Source organism: Rhineura floridana, chromosome 3 (assembly GCF_030035675.1).
Source record: "Rhineura floridana isolate rRhiFlo1 chromosome 3, rRhiFlo1.hap2, whole genome shotgun sequence".
In the NCBI taxonomy this organism is placed as follows: Eukaryota; Metazoa; Chordata; class Lepidosauria; order Squamata; family Rhineuridae; genus Rhineura; species Rhineura floridana.
Window position 1 is genome coordinate 184476698 of NC_084482.1, and position 21422 is coordinate 184498119.

At 44.0% G+C, this 21422-nt stretch overlaps 1 protein-coding gene across 10 annotated transcripts in view; it reads left to right on the forward strand.

Annotated features, from left to right (window-relative positions):
• The window catches only part of FHIT (fragile histidine triad diadenosine triphosphatase), a 1850166-nt gene that overhangs the window by 177826 nt on the left and 1650918 nt on the right, over positions 1–21422 (forward strand). The window contains exon 1 of one of the 10 annotated variants that reach the window (XM_061618750.1): positions 18268–18286. The exons of the other annotated variants lie outside the window; for them this stretch is intronic. The gene's annotated coding sequence lies outside the window, so the exon portion shown is untranslated. Of the gene's footprint in view, positions 1–18267; positions 18287–21422 lie in introns of those variants that run through there. 10 annotated transcript variants of the gene reach the window in all.

A 21422-nucleotide genomic window follows, 5' to 3' on the forward strand; every position in this document is an offset into this window, starting at 1 on the left:
TGAATATAAAATATTTAGCTATTTTTAAAATTTGCATATTGTTGCAACCTACTCTCTCCTTTTTTCACATCAGTAAGACCTAAAACAGAATTTTTAACACTATATATGGTTTGGGTCCAACCTACTAAAGGCACACACACTGACTCATATGAACTTTCTCGTCTCTCCACCCCAATCCCTAAATCTTTTTTGGAGTCTCTATCCCATTTGCTGCTTCTTTTTGATATTCAGATAGTCACAAGAGGCACGGTTTATAAATGAGTTTACTTAAGTTTTATTGAAAATTGTAGCCTGCATCTTGGATCTATTATATGGAGAACCATGTTAAAGATGGAATAAAATATAAATCAGCAACTGTAAATCCATTAAATAATCTGAACATGGAGGAAGATCAGAATACAAATACATTAACTAAAATTAATTACTTTTGGAAATATTATCTGAAATGTGTCCCGTCTTTTCTTTTGATACACTGTGCACCCCAGAATATGCATTCTGGTTTGGGGGAGAGGGGCATGGTAGAAGGCTCTGTTTGTAGCTGTGATTAGAGTAGACATCCTTTTGATTTTTTCCAGTTGAAAGAGACCCAGTGTGACATCAACATCAGATGCCCTGACAAATTCAGCAGTACAAAATACATGCACTAATATGAATGCCAGGGCCATAAATTAAAAGGCATTCAGTGTTGTTCCACTGAAGAAAATACATATTTAATCAGAAGATCCATCCCAGCTAGAGGCAGGCAAGAATTTAATTATGTATAACAATAGAGTGAGTCTAATCAAGGTTTATATCTAGCCCAAGATGCAGAGTTATTAAAACCTGGAGAGAAATTTTTTGCAAGCTTCTTTATTTGAAGCAAATAATCTCTTGTACGGAAATTGTACGGAATCTACTTTAGAAGAGAAGGAAGAGCAGCAATTTTCAAAGGACAAGCTAAAAGTTAACTCAAGGTAATCAAAAGAAAGTAGCAGCAACTTCCTGATACAAGAGCCTTTGTTTACTGAGATTTTAGCCTACTTCCATCCCAGGATTGCAAGATGGGAAACAATGACTTGTCCCTGCCAATACTTAAGGATTAGTGCCAACACGATTCTCAAAGGTGGGCCCCTGCTGGGAGAAAGGGCAGGATATAAATTTAATAAATAAATAAATAAATTCACTAATAGGCAAAAAACCTTGCAGTTTAAGAATGTACCTATAGCCAACAGATATTTCTATCAAACTTTAAAAAGCAGGGAAATTGGGCAGCTATAGTGAATGCACCAGGGGAACAGGAGACCTGACCTCCTCTCTGAGATATTGTACTGCCTTACAAATTTGTAAAAATGCAAACACAATTTGGGTTGGTCTTTCACAGTCCAATCCACTTCCTGTGTAGCTTGGAAGAATTTGGTAACATGTACATCTGAGCTGACTGTTAAACCACTCTGGCCACTGGAGCTCTGTCAGGGGAATAGGAGTCTCTTCTCAGCACCCTTCACAATCTACACTTCCCAGGATTCCCTGGGGAAGCCATGACTCTCTAATGCAAAATCAAAGTCTGGTGTGGGTGTGGTCCCCTGATTAGGCAAGCCCAGCAGCTGTGTGTCTGGCTTTTAGAACACTGACAGTTGGTTCTTACTGAGGATGCCCAATATTATCATTGAGTTCAAGCCAAAATTTATTAAATTAATTAAAAAGCAGCCAGGCATTTTTTGAACTGCAGAAGATGAAGGTCAGAGTATGGGGCAAGGTCAGTAATAGGATTACATGTACTCTGTGAACATGGCTGATTTTTAATTAATTTCAACAAATTATGAGAACTCTGACAGAAAAAAGTCTAAAAGGGGTCTGTTTTTTCCCTCTTTTTACACTTTGAACTATCGATTCTCTGTGACTATTTTGTGTATCATCATGAAAATTTAGAGGGTTGTTTAACGATTTAACATTGCGGAATGCAAAAAATCCATGCTGACAATAGTATACAGCCAGTCTTGTGGCGGTATAATAAAGCCAGATGCCAAAAAACACCTCAAATATATATATATATATTGCACTTTGGGGTGGGAGGTAAGGCAACAGATGGTGGTATTTCTCCATGGGAGGGAAGGAGGGATATAGAAGTTTATGGCACAGCAGCAGATGGGACGTATTGTACCACATAATAGTGTTTTTGATAATTCATTCAACATACTTACTTTGCATTTCTGTACTGCCTTTCTATAGGGAAGGATCGTAGCTCAGTGGTAGAGCATCTGCTTTTCATCCAGAAGGTCCCTGATTCAATCCCTGGCATCTCCAGGTAGGGCTGGGAGAGAACCCTGTCTATAAGAGCCACTGCCAGTCAGCTTAGGACATCAGTGAGCTAGTAAGACTGTTGGTCTGACTCAGTATAAGGCAGTTCCTATGACTTTCTGTCAACATAGTTTACAATTTAAAATATTAACACAAACAAATGGCACATAATATTGTGAGGCCAACATTAGGAGCTAATGGCTCCAGCTTTCTGACCTAGGCTTCCTCATAGGGACTAAGCTGCCCCGATAATCCTCTCAGGCCACTGATGTCTGTTCAGGAGCTGGTGCTCCCTTGCCTGGGCTTTTCTTCTGCCTTCCTGCAATGCTTGTGATGGGGGAGGAATTCAATTCAGTTAGCGTCTAAAGCTTAATGTAGCAAATCTGCACTTTCAGAAATAATATGAGAAATGAAACACAGCCGTCCTTCATAATCCACACTTACCCAAATTTTGTGATGCAGTTCTCCAGCCAAACATTTACAAAAATGCACATATTAGGGGAAAGTGTATATATACTAGAGAAAATAACACAAAAAGTATTATAGATTTTAATTGTACATTAGTCAAAACCATACACTAATACCTCAGTTAACAAAATACATGCGTTCCTGGACGTTACTTCTTTAACAGAAACTTTGGTACCAGATGTAGGAATAACATGGAGTGAATAGGGATAGGTTCCTACACCACGAAAAAGAAGAGCAGTTCAACATATTTCAGCAAACTTTTTATTCAGAACTAATAATACACATGTCTGCAATGAAACAATCAGGTCAGGTAAGCCTTGCAATACAGACCACTTGAAGGCTTCTTCCAAAATGCATCCAGGGATGTCTGTCTTGCCTTTTTTCTTTTATCATGTAGCATCTTGCTATAGCAATCTAAAGCTTTAAGCTCAGTTCTCCTCTCCATACACTCGAGCAAGCAGGCAAGGGGTAGCCATCACCTCCATCCTGTGCTTGGTCTCTCTCTCTCTGGCATCTTCCCCTACTCTCAAGCGGGCACGACTGCAGTAAACAGTGCTTCTAGGGTACCTGAAGCACTGTTTACTGCAGAGGTGTCTGCTCCACCTGGCAAGGAGCGCCATTTAAGCCATGTGTGAGAAAGCAGTAGACAAGGAGCCACATTCTGAGCATGTCGGAGTGTGCACCCCTCACATCCCCTGTACCAAAAAAATACTTTGTTAAAACAAATTTCTTTCTTGGTGGATTTGTTAACTGAGGTATTACTGTAGAAAAATGTGTATTAGGAGAAATTTGCACTAAAATGCGGAGGAATTTGCGTGGTTTTTTTTTTTAATCAAATTGCTGCAGAAATGTGGAGAACTCAATTTAAGATTGGCAAAATGAGAAACCAAGAGCCTAAATTTACAGATCCTTCCATCCCTTTTCAAAGGCACACTTTGACATTGCCTTGTCTATCAGCAAAACTACATGAAAGTCATGGTTTGTGAGACTAGGCCCGCAAACCATAGGCAAGTAAATAGATAATTTGCATCTTAAGCACTTCACCAGTATAGGAGTTCTTAGGATCATCCGAAAAACTGTGCTGGCATCCATAAATACAAAACAAAAAACCTATTTCACCTCCATAGTAAAAGCCCCCCCCCCCCAAGAAGAACGTGGGATAGACTTGCATGTCTTTTCCTCTGGGGAAAGAGTATTGGTGCTGCAAGGCTTCTCCAGTATCAATGCAACAACAGCAATAAAGCAGCGGTGAGAGCAGAGGTGGGAGAGGATCTCAAGCTGGAGCACAATTAAACAGCCTGTTATTTTATATGATATGCTTAATATGCAGATCGGCTTTTCCATGCAGTCAGCTTGTTCATCTTCACAAGCATCACCAACACTTTGTGAGGCAAAGCACTGTGAGTTCTCGCTTTACAGGAAGGTGGGGAGGAGGCAAGTTATCCAACCCCCCCCCGCCCCCCAGCAAATCTGTGGCTAAATTTTTTCATCCATATGCCGATCCAGTATGCTATGAACAGGATCAATGCCAACTCTTCATGGAAACCAGAACAGAAACATCAGAAGTGGAGTCTAACATCAACCCCTTTTGGGGGTGGGAACACCTCAAAAATCCATACAGAGAAGGATGGAGCTGTTAAGAGGCTGGGGTAGGATCAGGGGAAGGGATCTGTGTGATGTTCCTATATTAATGTATATATGGTAAGTGTTGGTTGTTTAGAAGATACATGGTAAGTGGAGTGAAAGAGGAGGGGGAGTGAATGGGCAGTAGAATGCTAGATGATTGGCTGAGTGTTTAAAATGGCTGAACGTATAAAAGGAAGAGTGAGAGTGGAATCTGGGGGGAGAAGAGAAAGAGTGGGTTGTTTGGTGGGTTTGAGAGAGTGGTTTGTCAGGAGAGCGTGGAGAAGGAGGGAGGTGGAGTTCGGATTAGTATTGAGTAAAACCATATGCTTATGTGCCTTAAGAAGAAATCTTGTTAATCTTGTTAGCTTTGTTATCTGTAATAAATACTTAATTTGGTTTACCAAAGGCCTGATCCTTGGCTGGGGTTTCACAGACCAGAAGGGAGGGTAAGGTAATGACCAAGGCTGAAGGGAAACTGTAACAAATGGTGGCAGCGGTGAAGAGAATAACAATACCAGTATTCAGAGTCTCTGGGAATACTAGTATTGGGACGTTACTGGTGGTTGCCTAGCAGGGGGATCTGTTGAGATCTGTGCTAGAGCGGGGAGAGAAACCATAAGAGAGAGCGGTCCGGACTGGTGGAGTCCCTGGTGGTGCCTAGTGACAGGCAGTAGCCACGAGCAGGTAGGAACCTGACAGGGAGAGCCAGGGAAGGGCGTCACAATCTGCAAGGAAACCAAGACTCTAGTCCATGAAACCTTATTCCATAATAGATTTGATAGTCTGCAAGGTGCTACAGAACTGTTTGCTGTTTTTGCTGCAATGTAAACACTGCTACTCCTCTGGAAAATATTCCAGTGTGATTTTTTAACTATGCCCGGTGATGGTGATTTCATCTCTTAGCAAATTAAAGATTGCAGGTTATCAAGTAAGTCTGTAGAACAGTGGATTTTACCCAGTTGTATAAACCAATGGAATACAGATTTTCAGGATTATGTGCAGTGGTATGTATGTATTTATAATTGTATTATATAGTTATATTTGAGTGTGTATGTGTGTGTATTTTTGGAAGTTTAATAAAAAAAAAAGAATATTCCAATGTGGAACAGATATTAGATACACAACAAACTCCTATAACATTACAATAGACTAGTGGTGGTGTGGAATAAATTATCTCCCAAGGGGTAATATTCTTCCAAAAGTGTTTGCAAGAAAATATATTTGTTTCATTTAGACTAGGGCTGCCCAACTGCCAACCCACCAAGCTGTACATAGCTCTGACTAGCCATATACAGCAGCCCAAGTTCAGTCTAATAAACCTTTTGGGTTTGGCAGCCAGAGAAACTGTTAAGTGCTTAGCAGCTACCATTCATGTGTAATAGACTGCATTTCACTTAGTGGGTTACAGGTCTGGCTTAGTTTAGAAGCTGTTTGATCAAGCAGACACTTCCCAGGAAATTAGCAGAAGAAGAAGCTGGAGGATTGCATCCTCTGAAGGATAAGAATTATCAGAAGAGAGTGAATCAGTACAGAAGGAGGAAGGGGGAAAACACTGAAGAAAAAATAATTCAGTGTCCCAGAACAAGCCATAGAAATTAGCTTGGCACACATGGTATGTTGCCCACTTCATGAACATGAACACTCATTTAGATGCACTTCACACACTCATTATAAATATGCATCCTGATCCATCTCCCTCATCTCCAGCTTTTCTCTAACATGGAATCAGACCACCTGTCGTCCATCCAGCCCTGTATTGTGTCCGCCAGTCTTTACCAATCTGTGCCCATCAGCCCAGCCAACACATCCAATGGACCAGGATGATGGGAGTTGTAGTTCAACAACATCTGGAGGGCACCAGGTTCAGGATAGTCTATTCTGACTGGAAGCAGGGCTGCAAGAAGGTCTACTGACCCCTTTTTTTACCTGAGATGACAGGGAATGAACTGGGTCTTTATCAAGACAAAGCCAGGGGCTGCCAGTATGGTACCCGCAGGTGCCTCCCACAAAGGCTTCATTAAATATCCCATGAAAAAATCCACAGTGGATGAGAGACTGCTCTCACTGCTCAGTTCCTGTTTGCACTGGCTCAACCTCATATATGAATATATGAACATATATTGAAGCTATTATGCCATGCCCCCACAGCAGCCATTTTGTGACTGACACTCACAGTACTCTCTCAGAAATAATCCACAATTTGTTACCAGCCCTTCACTATAAGGTCCCTCTAGAAAAGAACACAAGACAATAAAAATAATCCAATCCCAAAATGAGTCTAATACACATCCACCAAGCCAGATGATGTAGGAAGAACACCAACAACTTGGGAATAATAGAATCATTCTTTCCCCCCCATCATGAGAACTAGCAAAATCCATCAAAAAATTGCTCCCAAAATACATAGGGTTGCATTCAATGGGTGCCCTTCTGTAAGCACAAGAGCTTTTGACCCAGCACCCTCCAACCAGAATAGATTTGTAGGGTGGAATAGGCCAATATTGCCTCGCCTCATCTTCCATTAATAGACACCCCCACTAGCGCAACAGCACAAAAATCACCAACTGCTTTCACCCAGCCCTAACCTACTTTATATTATGGAGTCAGTAAAATAATAATAATAATAAAATTTTATTTTTGTGTCGCCTATCTGTCCGAGTTAACGGACACTCTAGGTGACGTACAACAATATAAAATACAGTATACATATCAAAAACAGACATAATCAATCAAGATTCAGTAAAAACCGTAAAACTAATCCACCCCAATCTTATAGGCCTGCCTGAATAGCCAGGTCTTTAAGGCTTGGTGGAAGCCTATCAGGGAGGGGGCATGTCGCAGGTCAAAAGGAAGGGAATTCCAGAGGGTGGGGGCCACAATCGAGAATGCCCTCTCTCTGGTTCGCACCAGCCTAGCTGTTTTAACCGGTGGGACCAAGAGAAGGTCTTGTGAGGCTGATCTCGTCAGCCGGCATAATTGGTGATTCTGGAGGCGGTCTTTCAGATAAACTGGGCCGAAACCGTATAGGGTTTTAAAGGTCAACACCAACACCTTGAATTGGGCCCGGTAGACAACTGGTAGCCAGTGAAGATCTATTAACACTGGAGTGATATGATCACGGTGACGGCTATGCGTAATCAAGCGCGCCGCCGCATTCTGTACCAGCTGTAACTTCCGGACCGTTTTCAAGGGTAACCCCACGTAGAGCTCATTACAGTAGTCTAAGCGAGAGGAGACCAGGGCAGGTATCACTCGTGGGAGCAGATGAAGAGGAAGGTAGGGTCGCAGCCTCTGTATCAGATGTAATTGATACCAAGGTGCCCAGCTCACTGCCAAGACCTGAGCCTCCATGGACAGCTGGGAGTCAAGGATGACCCCAAGACTGCGGACCTGGTCCTTCAGGGGTAATCTCACTCCATTTAGCACCAGGTCTGTTATTCCCAACCTACTTTTGTCTCCCACGAGCAACACCTCGGTCTTGTCGGGGTTCAGCTTCAGCCTATTCTCTCCCATCCATCCACTTACGGACTCCAGGCACTTGGACATGGTATCCACAGCCAACTCTGGTGAGGACTTAAATGAGAGGTAGAGCTGAGTGTCATCCGCATATTGATGACACTGCAACCCAAAACTCCTGATGATGGCCCCCAGTGGTTTCACATAGATGTTGAATAGCATGGGAGAGAGGATAGAACCCTGTGGCACTCCACAATTAAGAGGCCAAGGGTCTGAAACCTCATCCCCCAATGCCACCCGTTGGTGCCTATCGGAACGGAACCACTGTAAAACAGTGCCTCCTATTCCCAATCCCTCTAGGCGATTTAAAAGGATACCGTGGTCAACGGTATCGAAAGCCGCTGAGAGATCTAGGAGGATGAGGAAGGTATATTCTCCTCTATCCAACGCCCTCCTCATATCATCCACCAGAGCAACCAAGGCTGTTTCAGTTCCGTGACCAGTCCTCAAGCCCGATTGGAATGGATCTAAGTAATCCGCTTCATCCAAGTGTGTCTGTAGTTGTTTGGCCACCACTCGCTCAATCACCTTGCCCAGAAATGGTAAATTGGAGACTGGACGAAAGTTGTTCAACTCTTGGGGATCCAGGGAGGGTTTTTTTTAAGATGGGCGTTATCACTGCCTCCTTGAAGGCTAATGGCATTGCACCCTCTTTCAAGGATGCATTTACCACTGCCTTGATCCCTCCGCTCAGTCTCTCTTTGCAGCTCATGATGAGCCACGACGGGCAAGGATCAAACAGACAGTGGTTGGCTTCACAGTACTGAGCACCTTGTCCACTTCCTCAGCGGGAAGAGGCTGAAACTGATCCCACCGGACCGGAATGCAACTGGCCGACTCCGGCCCACTACCTTCCACGGCGAACGGAATCATGCTCTTCAGGCGATCGATTTTATCGGCAAACTGTTTAGCAAAAATATCACAGGAGATTTTAGAATGCTCCATGGGTTCCTGAGCAACTGGACCGACCAGGCTTCGGACCACTTGGAACAATCTCCTGGGACAACACTCTGCCAATGCAATAGAGGCAGCAAAGAATTCCCTCTTTGCTGCCTTTGTTGCCACCTGGTAGGCAGCTATTGCTGCTCTAACCAGTGTTCGATCGTCTTCGGTGCGAGATTTTCGCCACCGGCGCTCAAGTCGTCTCACCTCCTGTCTCAGACCCCGCAACCGTGGTGTATACCAGGGTGCTGTCTGAGCTCTATTCAGGGGGAGAGGACGTTTCGGAGCCACCCGGTCTACTGCCCTAGTGATCTCCCCATTCCATTCCATCACCAGGGTTTCGACCGGACGTCCTTCAGTCAGCTCCAAATCACCCAGCGCGTTCAGGAATCCCTTAGGCTCCATCAGGCGTCTGGGGCGGACCATCCTAATGGGTCCTTGCCCCCTGCGGAGGGTGTGTGGCATCGAGAGGTCTATATTCACCAGATAGTGATCTGACCATGACACGGGGGTAGAAGAAACATCCCCCATTTTCAGAACACTTCCCTCCCCTCCCGAGACAAACACAAGGTCAATAGCATGACCGGCTATATGGGTGGGCCCTGTCTTACTAAGGTGCAGATCCCAAGAAGTCATGGTTTCAATGAAATCCCGAGGAGCTCCCGTGAGGGTAGTCTCGGCGTGCACATTGAAGTCCCCCACAACCAATAGGTTGGGGGAAAGCAACCACATGCCTGAAACCACCCCAAGCACCTCAGCCAGGGAGTCTGCTGTGCAGTGGGGTGGGCGGTACACAAGCAGAATTCCTAAACTGCCCTTTGGACCCAACCTCCAGTACATGCAATCAACAAACTTGGTCTCATGGAGAGGGGGTCTGGCGAAACACAAAGATCCCTGATAGATGACTGCCACTCCCCCTCCCCGCCTACCAATCCTCGGCTGCTGTGCGTATTGGAAACCAGCTGGACACATGGCCTCAAGTATAGGAGCCGAGGCCTCATCCAGCCAGGTTTCCGTAATACACACCAGGTCTGCGTTCTCATCCAAGATCATATCATGGATGATTGATGTTTTCTGCATCACAGACCTGGCGTTGCACAACAGCAGTCGAAGATTGGAAGGAGTCCTGCATCCCCCAGTTATCTTCTGGTTGTGGACAGGCCTGGAACAGGGGATGGATATTATGCATCTATCCCTCGTTCTCCTAAACTGGCATGGCCTGCCACCTGCACCTCTCCAGGATCTGCCGCCTAGCCTTTCTATATCATGGCTCCCCACCCTCCCCACAGTATCCCCCTCCGATCTACACATATCCCCCTCCCTGTTCGCCAATCAGGCAGGCCTCGTCCCTAGTAAATATAGTGAATTGCCGACGTCTCTCTAGCCCACGAAGTGGGGCCGTCTCGTCTGCAGCTGGTGGGCCCCTTGTCTCCCACCATTCCTGGGCCTCCACGACGGTGACTGCTTCCAGTCCTCGCTACTCTCCCCGCGCACCTTGTTGCAGCCAAGTGTCTCGTCTTCCTCCCCTCCTCCCCTCTCGAGGCCTACTCCTCTAGCGCGGCAGAGAAAATACACGCCGCACCGTGCCTCCGATGGCACGGGCCGATGGAGGGCGTGCCAGGCCGCGCTGCCGATGTCACGGACCAGTAGAGGGCGCGTCATGCCGCGTCGCCAATGCCGTGGGCCGATGAAGGGCGCCTTGCGCCACGTCGCCAACACTGCAGGCCGATGGAGGGCGCACTGCACCGAAGCCACCGGCGCTGCGGGCCGATGGAAGATGCGCCGCACCGCGTCGCCGATACTGCGGGCCGATGGAAGACTGATGGGAGGCGCGTCGCACTGCGCCACCAATGTCACAGCCTCATTCTCCTTCAGCTTCTCTGAATGTGAGTTGCCAAACTGCTGGATTTTTAAGCTAAAATAGTAGTAGTAGAAAGAAGAGGGTACTGAACTCTTCTACTGCAAACCCTCCACCTGGTCATCTCTCACGTTTAGAGCTCAGGTAACATCTCACCTACCATTTTTCCATTTGAAATTGCTCTGTGCTGACACAGCTGTTTAGCTGTGACCTGCCTTCTAAGACAACAGTCTGTCATCAAACATGTACTTGGCACTAGAGCAGATTTTGTACTATTGGTTTTAAAAAAAGTCTGCTTACAGGCCTGATCAATGGACATTAATGGGAAAAATGCCAAAACAGTTCACAATAATTTAAATAACCTGTTGTACATGATGAAAGTACAAGGCACCCGACGCTAGACACACCTTGAACAGGCTTTTCAATTTCCTCTGCACAGTCACACATGCATATTTTGATACTGCTCCTGCCGAGAACTGGATGGTAGTTTTAGTGAGTTTAGCGTTGGGGTGTAACTCTTTCCTTATGAGGAGTTGTTGTTATGCGCCTTCAAGTCAATTTCAACTTTTGGCAACCCTAGGAATCAGTGACCTCCAAGAGCATCTGTCGTGAACCACCCTGTTCAGATCTTGTAAGTCCAGGTCTGTCGTTTGCTTTATGGAATCAATCCATCTCTTGTTTGGCCTTCCTCTTTTTCTACTCCCTTCTGTTTTTCCCAGCATTATTGTCTTTTCTAGTGAATCATGTCTTCTCATTGTGTGTACAAAGTATGATAATCTGTTTCATCATTTTAGCTTCTAGTGATAGTTCTGGTTTAATTTGTTCTAACACCCAATTATTATTTTTTCCGCAGTCCATGGTATCAGCAAAGCTCTCCTCTAAAACCACATTCCAAATGAGTTGATTTTTCTCTTATCCACTTTTTTGACTGCCCAACTTTCACAACCATACATAGAAATTGGGAATACCATGGTCTGAATGATCCTGACTTTAGTGTTCAGTGATGCATCTTTGCATTTGAGGACCTTTTCTAGTTCTCTCACAGCTGCCCTCACCAGTCCTACCCTTCTTCTGATTTCTTGACTATTGTCTCCATTTTGGTTAATGACTGTCCCAAGGTATTGATAATCCTTGATAAGTTCAATGTCCTCATTGTCAACTTTAAAATTACATAAATCTTCTGTTGTCATTACTTTAGTCTTCTTGACATTCAGCTGTAGTCCTGCTTTTATACTTTCCTCTTTAAGTTTCATCAGCATTTGTTTCAAATCATTACTGATTTCTGCTATTTATTTATTTATTTATTTATTTATTATTATTTGATTTATATCCTGCTCTTCCTCCCAGCAGGAGCCCAGGGTGGCAAACAAAAGCACTAAAAATACTTTAAAACATCATAAAAAATGACTTTAAAATACATTTAAACAAAACATCTTTAAAAACATCTGTAAAAAGCTTTCAAGACATCTTTGAAAAAAGGATAAAACATATTGTTTAAAAAAGAAAGTTTAAAAACATATTAAAAAGCAATTCCAACACAGACACAGACTGGGATAAGGTCTCAACTTAAAAGGCTTGTTGAAAGAGGAAGGTTCTTCAATAGGCGCCAAAAGTATAACAGAGATGACACCTGTTTAATATTTAAGGGTAGGGTATTTCACAGGGTAGGTGCCACCACAGTAAAGATCCGTTTCCTATGTTGTGCAGAACAGACCTCCTGATAAGATGGTATCTGCAGGAGGCCCTCACCTGCAGAGCGCAGTGATCGACTGGGTATATAAGGGATAAGACGGTCTTTCAGGTATCCTGGTCCCAAGCTGTATAGGGCTTTGTACACCAAGACTAGGACCTTGAACTTGGCCCACTAGGAAATGGGCAGCCAAATAGTAGTATGCTATCATCTGAATATCTTAAATTATTGATATTTCTCCCTCTAATTTCCACACCTCCATCTTGGTCCAATCCCGCTTTCCGTATGATATGTTCTGCGTACAGATTAAATTTATAGGGTAATATAATACACCCCTGTCTCACACCCTTTCCGATTGGGAACCAATTGGTTTCTCCATATTCTGTCCTTACAGTAGCCTCTTGTCCACAGTATAGGTTGTGCCTCAGGACAATCAGATGCTGTGGCACCCCCATTTCTTCTAAAGCATTCCATAGTTTTTCATGATCTACACAAACAAAGGCTTTGCTGTAATCTATAAAGCACAGGGTGATTTTCTTCTGAAATTCATTAGTCCGTTCCATTTTCCAGCGTATGTTTGCAATATGATCTCTTGTACCTTTTTCCTTTCTAAATCCAGCTTGGACATCTGGAATTTCTCACTCCATATATGGTAAGAGCCTTTGTTGTAGAATCTTGAGCATGGGATATTAAGGCAATAGTTTGGTAATGGCTACATTCCCTGGGATCCCCTTTCTTTGGAATTGGGATGTATATGGAACGCTTCCAGTCTGTGGGCCATTGTTTCCTTTTCCATATTTGTTGACAATTTTTTGTCAAAATTTGGACAGATTCAGTCTCAGTAAATTGTAGCAATTCTATTGGTATCTGTTCCTGGTGATTTGTATTTTAAGAGCAGCTATCACCTCACATTCTAAAATTTCTGGATCTTCCTCATACGGTTCCTCCGTGAATAAATCTGTCATCCTGGCATCTCTTTTATAGAGTTTTTTTATAGAGTTCTTCAGTGTATTGCTTCCATCTTCCTTTTATTTTATCTCGGTCAATCAGTGTGTGCCCCTGTTGATTATTCAAAATCCCTACTCTTGGTTTAAATTTCCCTTTAATTTCTGTAATCCTTTGGAATAGGGCTCTTGTTCTACCTTTTTTGTTGTCCTTTTCTATTTCTTTACAATAACTATTGTAATAGTTCTCTTTGTCCCTATGTACTAGTCGCTGTAGTGTTGCATTTCGGGTTCTGAGCATGTTTCTGTTTCCTTTTGCTTTTGCTTTCCTTCTCTCTTTAACCATTTCAACCGTTTCTTCAGTCATCCATTGAGGTCTTTCTCTTTTTAGCTAGAGGTATTGTCTTTTTGCATTCTTCCCTGATAATGTCTCTGACTTCAATCCATAGTTTTATTTATTTATTTATTTATTTATTTATTTATTTATTTATTTATTTATTTATTTATTTCCTGCTCTTCCTCCCAGCAGGAGCCCAGGGCGGCAAACAGAAACGCTAAAAACACTTTAAAAGATAATAAAAACAGACCTTAAAATACATTAAAACAAAACAACATTAAAAACATTTTAAAAAAACTTAAAAAAATCTTTTAAAAAAGGGTTAAAACATATTATTAAAAAACATATTAAGCAATTCTAACACAGATGCAGACTTGGATAAGTCTCAACTTAAAAGGCTTGTTGAAAGAGGAAAGTCTTCAAAAGGCGCGGAAAAGATAGCAGAGATGACTCCTGCCTAATATTCAAGGGGAAGGAATTCCACAGGGTAGGTGCCACCACACTAAAGGTCTGTTTCCTATATTGTGCAGAACGAACCTCCTCATAGGATGGTATCTGCAGCATGCCCTCACCTGCAGAGCACAGTTATCGACTGGGTATATAACAGTAAGACAGTCCTTCAGGTATCCTGGTCCCGAGCTGTATAGCACTTTGTATACCAAAACTAGAACCTTGAACTTGGCCTGGTAGCAAATGGGCAGCCAGTGCAATTCTTTCAGCAGTGGGGTGACATGTTAGCGATACCGTGCCCCAGTGAGCAGTCTCACTGCCACATTTTGCACCAGCTGCAGCTTCTGGACCAACCTCAAGGGCAGCCCCACATAGAGCGCATTACAGTAATCCAGTCTGGAAGTTACCAGTGTGTGGACAACAGTGGCCAGGCTATCCTGGCCCAGAAACGGCCGCAGCTGTCTCACTAGCCGAAGCTGGTAAAAGGCACTCCTAGCCACTGAGGTCACCTGGGCCTCTAGCGACAAAGATGGATCCAGGAGCACCCCTAGACTATGGACCTGCTCTTTCAGAGGGAGTATGACCCCATCCAAAGAAGGCAACTGAGCAATTATCTGAACTTGGGAACCACCAACCCACAGTGCCCCCGTCTTGCTAGGATTCAGACAGTTTATTGCCCATCATCCAGCCCACCACCGAGTCCAGGCAGTGGTCCAGGGCTTGCACGGCCTCTCCTGATTCAGATGTTACAGAGAAATAGAGCTGGGTATCATCAGCATACTACTGACACCTCGCCCCAAAGCTCCTGATGACTGCTCCCAAGGGCTTCATATAGATGTTAAATGGCATAGGGGACAAGATGAACAGTAATAAGATCTAGGGCCTTTTCGGTGGTGGCCCCTGAATTATAGAATGCCCTCCCAGATGAGATACGCCTGGCGCCTTCTCTGTCATCTTTTCGGCGCCAGGTAAAAACCCACCTCTTCACCCAGGCATTTTAAGCTTTTTATTTTAATTTAATCTTATGTTTATTTTTCTTTTACTCTGTTTTTAAATATGTTTTATAATTGTATGCGCAATACACACTTGCTTGTATTTTAAATATTGTGGTTTTATCGTGTTGTACACCGCCCTGGGAGCTGTTAGCTATAGGGCGGTTTAGAAATGCAACTAAATAAATAAATAAATAAATAAATAAGATGGTACCCTGCAGCACCCCACAGCACAACTACCAGGGGGCCGAAAGACAATGCTATTCTCTGAGAGCAACCCTGGAGAAAGGATCGGAACCACTGTAAAACAGTTCCTGCAATATCCATCTCACCAAGTCAGCCCAGTCAATGATATCAAAAGCCACTGAGAGATCAAGTAAGAATACCAGGGTCGCACTCCCCCTGTCCTCCCGATAAAGGTCATCCATCAGGGCAACCATGGCCGATTCAGTCCCATAACCAGGCCTGAACCCAGACTGGGATGGGTCAAGATAATTTGTTTCATCCATGAGTACTTGCAATTGCTGCGCCACAACCCTCTCAATAAGCTTCCCTAAAAAGGGGGTATTTGCAACCAGTAGGCAGTTGTCACAAACCAATAGGTCCAAGGTGGGCTTTTTCAGGAGTGGTCGGATCACCGCCTCTTTCAAGGTGGCTGGAACCACTCCCTCCTGCAATGATGCATTGACCACACCCTGGATCCACTTGGTCAAACCCCCTTGGCAAGCTTTAATAAGCCAAGAAGGGCAAGGGTCGAGAGGACACGTTGCTGATCTCATCATCATCGCAAGCACCTTGTCTACGTCATTAGGCCGCATCAACTGAAACCGTTCCCAAGAAGTTGCAGCAGATGTTTTACTGGACACCTCATTGGAGACAACATTACATTTGGAGAGGGCATCAAGACTGCTACAGAGGCGAGCAACTTTACCCTCAAAGTGCCTTGCAAACAATTTACAGCAGGTCTCTGAAGGGTGTAAAACTCCATTACCTGGAGTTGATGTCAACAGACTCCTGACAATACGGAAAAGCTCCACTGGATGGCTACTTGAGGATGCGATGGAGGCAGAAAAGTGGGCCTTCTTCACCGCCCTCACCGCCACACAGTAGGCACGGTTATGATGTTTTACTTGTGCCCAATCAGCCTCACAGCACATCTTTCAGCACTTGTGCTCTAGCTGTCGTCTAGCCTGTTTTATTGTCCTTAGCTCACTGGTGTACCAAGTGCAAGCCGGGCTCCACAATCCTGGGGAGGGCGTCGGGGGTAACCGTGTCAACAGCCCGATGTGCCTCACTGTTCCACAGCGTGACAAGGGCTTCAACAGGGGCACCTGCTCTATCTACTGGTAACTCCCTCAGGGCATTCAGGATTCCTGTGGATTCCTTTAGGCTCCGGGGGTGGACCATCTTAATCTGTCCACCACCCCTGCAGGGAAGGATCGGAGCTATAAGTCCAGACTTCACCAGGAAGTGATCTGACTATGACAATAGGGTGACATCCATTCCCCTATCTCCAGACCACCCCTTCCTCTATGTGGAGGGTGTGCCCTGCCCTATGTGTTGGGCCAGTAACAACGTGGGACAGTCCCATGGTCGTCATCTAGGCCATGAAGTCCTGAGCCACAACACTGGAGGCAGCCTTCACATAGACATTGAAATCACCCAGCACTATTGTTTTGGGCTCCTCCAACACCACAGCCAAGACGGCCTCCGTCAGCTCTGTCAGAGAAGCTGCCGGGGAGCAGGGTGGACGATATACCAGCAGCAACCCTAGTTTACTGTCTCCTTGGCCCAATAGTAGGTGCAGGCTGTAAGGCGTCCTTCCCTGGCTCTCCCTGTCAGGTTCCTACCTGCGCGTGGCTACTGCCTGTCACTAGGCACCACCAGGGACTCCACCAGTCCGGACCGCTCTCTCTTATGGTTTCTCTCCCCGCTCTAGCACAGATCTCAACAGATCCCCCTGCTAGGCAGCCACCAGTAACGTCCCAATACTAGTATTCCCAGAGACTCTGAATACTGGTATTGTTATTCTCTTCACCGCTGCCACCATTTGTTACAGTTCCCCTTCAGCCTTGGTCATTACCTTACCCTCCCTTCTGGTCTGTGAAACCCCAGCCAAGGATCAGGCCTTTGGTAAACCAAATTAAGTATTTATTACAGATAACAAAGCTAACAAGATTAACAAGATTTCTTCTTAAGGCACATAAGCATATGGTTTTACTCAATACTAATCCGAACTCCACCTCCCTCCTTCTCCACTCTCTCCTGTCAAACAACTCTCTAAACCCCACCAAGCAACCCACTCAGTTCTCTTCTCCCCCCCTGATTCCACTCTCACTCTTCCTTTTATACGTTCAGCCATTTTAAACACTCAGCCAATCATCTAGCATTCTACTGCCCATTCACTCCCCCTCCTCTTTCACTACTTACCATATATCTTCTAAACAACCAACACTTACCATATATACATTAATATAGCAACATCACACAGGCCCTCACAGCCAGCTCCAAGACAGAGTAGTTTGCTGGTGACAGAGATGGAAGTTCTGTAGATCACAGCAACTCCTCCCCCCCATCCCTGCAGCCTGTGCTGGTGTTACACCAAGTATGTAGGTGGGGAAAGCTGGGTCAGGTCAACTCCTCCCAGCTCACCCACCCAGGTCTTGGTAATGCACACCAAATCAGCACCTTCATAGACAATCAAATCATGGATGAGAGTGGTTTTATTGTGTACCAATCTGGCATTAAACAACAACACACACAGGCCAGTGGGCATAGCAGATGAGCAACGAGGAACCCATCCATGAGAGGAGTGGCAGCAAGGAACAAGGCGCAGATAGCCTTGCCCTTGTCTTCTATGGTAATTCACCACATTTCCCTATGGCTGTATTTCCCTCTCTGAGTAATCACTGAAATTGGGGTGACATCACCCATGTTCCTCCATACTAAGACTCCTCCTAAACACCTGATATGGACCCAACACGAGCCCACTAACAAAGCCTGCCTGAGCCAGTTATTCCAGTAGGCCTCTGTGAGAATTGGGAACAGTCATACCCATTCAAACTTTTTCACACAGGGCCCATCTACTCCCCCCCCGTCTCACACCCAGGGAGGGCCAGCCTTCTGCCAGTTACAGACTCTCACTCTGAAGGCATCTGGCAACTAATTCTTCTGGTTGTCTATCAAGTAAGTTTAAAGTCTCAAATCTGTTCCTTATTTGATCTTTATATTCTTCTGGGGTGGTATTTAAATTGTATTTTGGCATTATGATTGCTTTGTTGTTCTTTAGTTTTACTCTGATTTTCGATATGACCAGTTCATGATCTGTACCGCAGTCTACTCCTGGTCTTGTTTTTGCAGAAAGTATGGAACTTCTCCATCTTCTGCTAGCAATTATATAATCAATTTGATTCCTATATTGACCATCTGGTGATGTCCTCGTGTACATTCGTCTTTTTGGCTGCTCAAGAAATGTGTTTGCAAGAAACAAATAATTGACTTCACAGAATTAAATAAGTCTCTCCTGCTTCATTTCTATCTCCTACACCCCATTTCCCCACAATTTCTAGTTCTTCACTGTTTTCTACTTTTGCATTCCAGTCCCCCATGATTATCAGAACATCTTGTTTTCGTGTGTGATCAATTTCCTCCTGTACTTCTGTGTAAAATCTCTCCAATTCCTCTTCTTCTGTGTTTGCCATTAGAGCATAGGCTTGGATGATGGTTATGTTAATAGATTTCCCTTTTAATCTCATTGATATCACTCGCTCAGACCTTGTGTTATAGCTCCTAATTGCTTTTGTTACATCACTTTTCACTATTAAAGCAAACACTTAATTTCTCATTTCATGCATAAAATACTTTGTAGTTGCCTGATTGAAAGTGCCCCATTCCTGTCCATTTTAATTTACTCACACCAAGTACTGTAATGTTGATGCATTCCATTTCTTGCTTGACAATTTCTAACTTTCCCTGGTTCATGCTTCTCACATTCCATGTTCCTATTGTGTAAGTCGTACAACTCCAGACTCTCCTTTCGCATGTGTGCACATCAGCCTCTGGGCTTCCTTTTGGCTTTGACTCAGCTGTGTCATTAGTCAGAGCGCTACTTGTACTTGTTCTTTGTTCTTCCTCAGTAGCTCAGTGAGTGCCTTCTGACCTGGGTCTCATCTTCCAGCACTATCTCGTGTTGCATTTTGGATACTCTGTTCATAGGGTTTTCGTGGTAAGAGATATTCAGAGGTGGTTCACCATAGCCTTCCTCTGAGTTTGGATGCATCTTAATCTGGTGTATCAGCTTAGACCATTCTGCCTTGGGTGCCCCTGCTGGGAATCTAGCTTCTTGGTCTAGACTCCTGTCGGCATTGCTCTCAGGTTCTTCTACACTCTCAAACCCTTTCACCATGTTAAGGTGTGCATCCTAGAGGAGGTTCTTTGGGAGGAAATTAGACACTAGTCTAATTTCAGCAGTCATAACCCCCTCATAGGAGGAAAGCAAATGTTCCTTGAAAAATCAACCTTGAACTTTTGACAAAAAGTGTGTGGCAGGCTCAAGTATTAAATATTCTGTGCGATGTGACAGAAATTGGACAGAGAATTCCCATTAGCATTAATGGAGGTTATGAGAGTTCTTTGAATGCCTCACCAGAGTGCTGGACAACTGCAATTTGGTAATGTATTTATAATTGAGTAATGTCAACTCAATGCAAAGCATAAATCTTTGAAAATTAGTTTTTCTCTGCATTGATATAATCTGCAATCCAATGAGATAGCTTGCTCAGAGGAGTGCTAATTGAGACTAAATTCAAAAGCATCAGTAACAGGTTTGAATAACAGTTCCATGCGCAACATGCATTTTAGAAACACCTATATCATTCTATTTCAAGGCCTCAAAACTCCACATTTATACCTAACATTAGCAACAATCCATGTACCATTCACCAGGCCCACTCATCACATGCACGTATGCACACATACAACAAATCTGTGCCTTATTTATTTTTTAGAAAGCGTCTATTTTTTAGAAAGCATCAACCACCAGGTCTCTAGATCAGCCAATAGTATTAAAAGTACAAAAAAAATCCACAAGAATGCAGAATAACAATAGAATACGATAAAACAGCAGGAAAGATAATTCCAGTGCTAAAACTCATTAAAGCTGACAGCTCTAAAAGGGCTGTGCAAATAAAAAGGTCTTCACTAGAGGGTGTGCATTCGTTTACAACAAATGAAAAATGAAATGAATGTATCCACATTTGTTTTACATTCAATTTAATGTAAAATGAATGTAAAAAAGAAAAAGAAATGTGGAAAACAAAGGTTGGTACATTGTTTTGTTTTTCACCTTCATTTTGTCCTATCAGCCTGAAAACGGGTATGGTGGCTGTAAATTTCCACTCAGATGGAAAACACAAGAAGTACAAGCAGCAGAAGACTGGGGGGGGGGAGAAGAGTCCCCATTAACAAATCAAACAAAAATGAGGGTAAAACTAAAACGAAGGTAATTTTAATGAAGGTAAATGAAAGTGAATGTGAAAAATGAAACCACTTCTTGACACTGGTGCCAAAAAGTAATTAGAGATTGTACTAAGAGGGCCTTCACAGGGAGAGAATTCCAAGGAGAGAGCACTGTGATGTCCCTGCTTATATTGTAAATATGGTAAGTGCTGGTTATATAGAAGACATATGGTAAGTGGAGTGAAAGAGGAGGGGGAGTACATGAGCAGTAGAATGCTGGATGATTGGCTGAGCGTTTGAATGGCTGGGAATATAAATGGAAGAATGACAGTTGAATCAGAGAGGTGGATGTTGGAGGTTTAAAGAGGTGAGAGGTTTTGGTGGTGTTTGGAGGTTGTTGTTGTTGTTGAGAGTGAGTCGGAGTTCTGAGGCAATTAATGAGAAGTAAAGTACATGTCAGAACATAATATGAAACCATAAGCTTGTCAACAAAGTAATTAAGTAATCTTGTTATTTTTAATTCTTAATAAATATTTCTTGGTTAAATAAAAGCCTGATTCCTTCAGCTGGGATACACTTACCAGGGGGAATAGCAAAGTAACCAAGGCTGAACAGTTTGTATCGAATGGTGGCAGCGGAGGATCAGAGGAAAGTGTATCCAGTCCCACAGAGAAACCCAGGGCTGTATGCTTCAGAGTCAAGGGGCTGCAGGGGGGTTTACAAATTACCTATACCCATTGACACAAGGTATCGGAATAGCCAGGCAGAGACTAGGCACAGTCTATTGGCTAAAAGGGTTACAGAGTGTTGGGTGGTGCTGCCTAGCAGTGGGATCTTTTGAGATCGGTGCTGGTGCTGTAAAGGG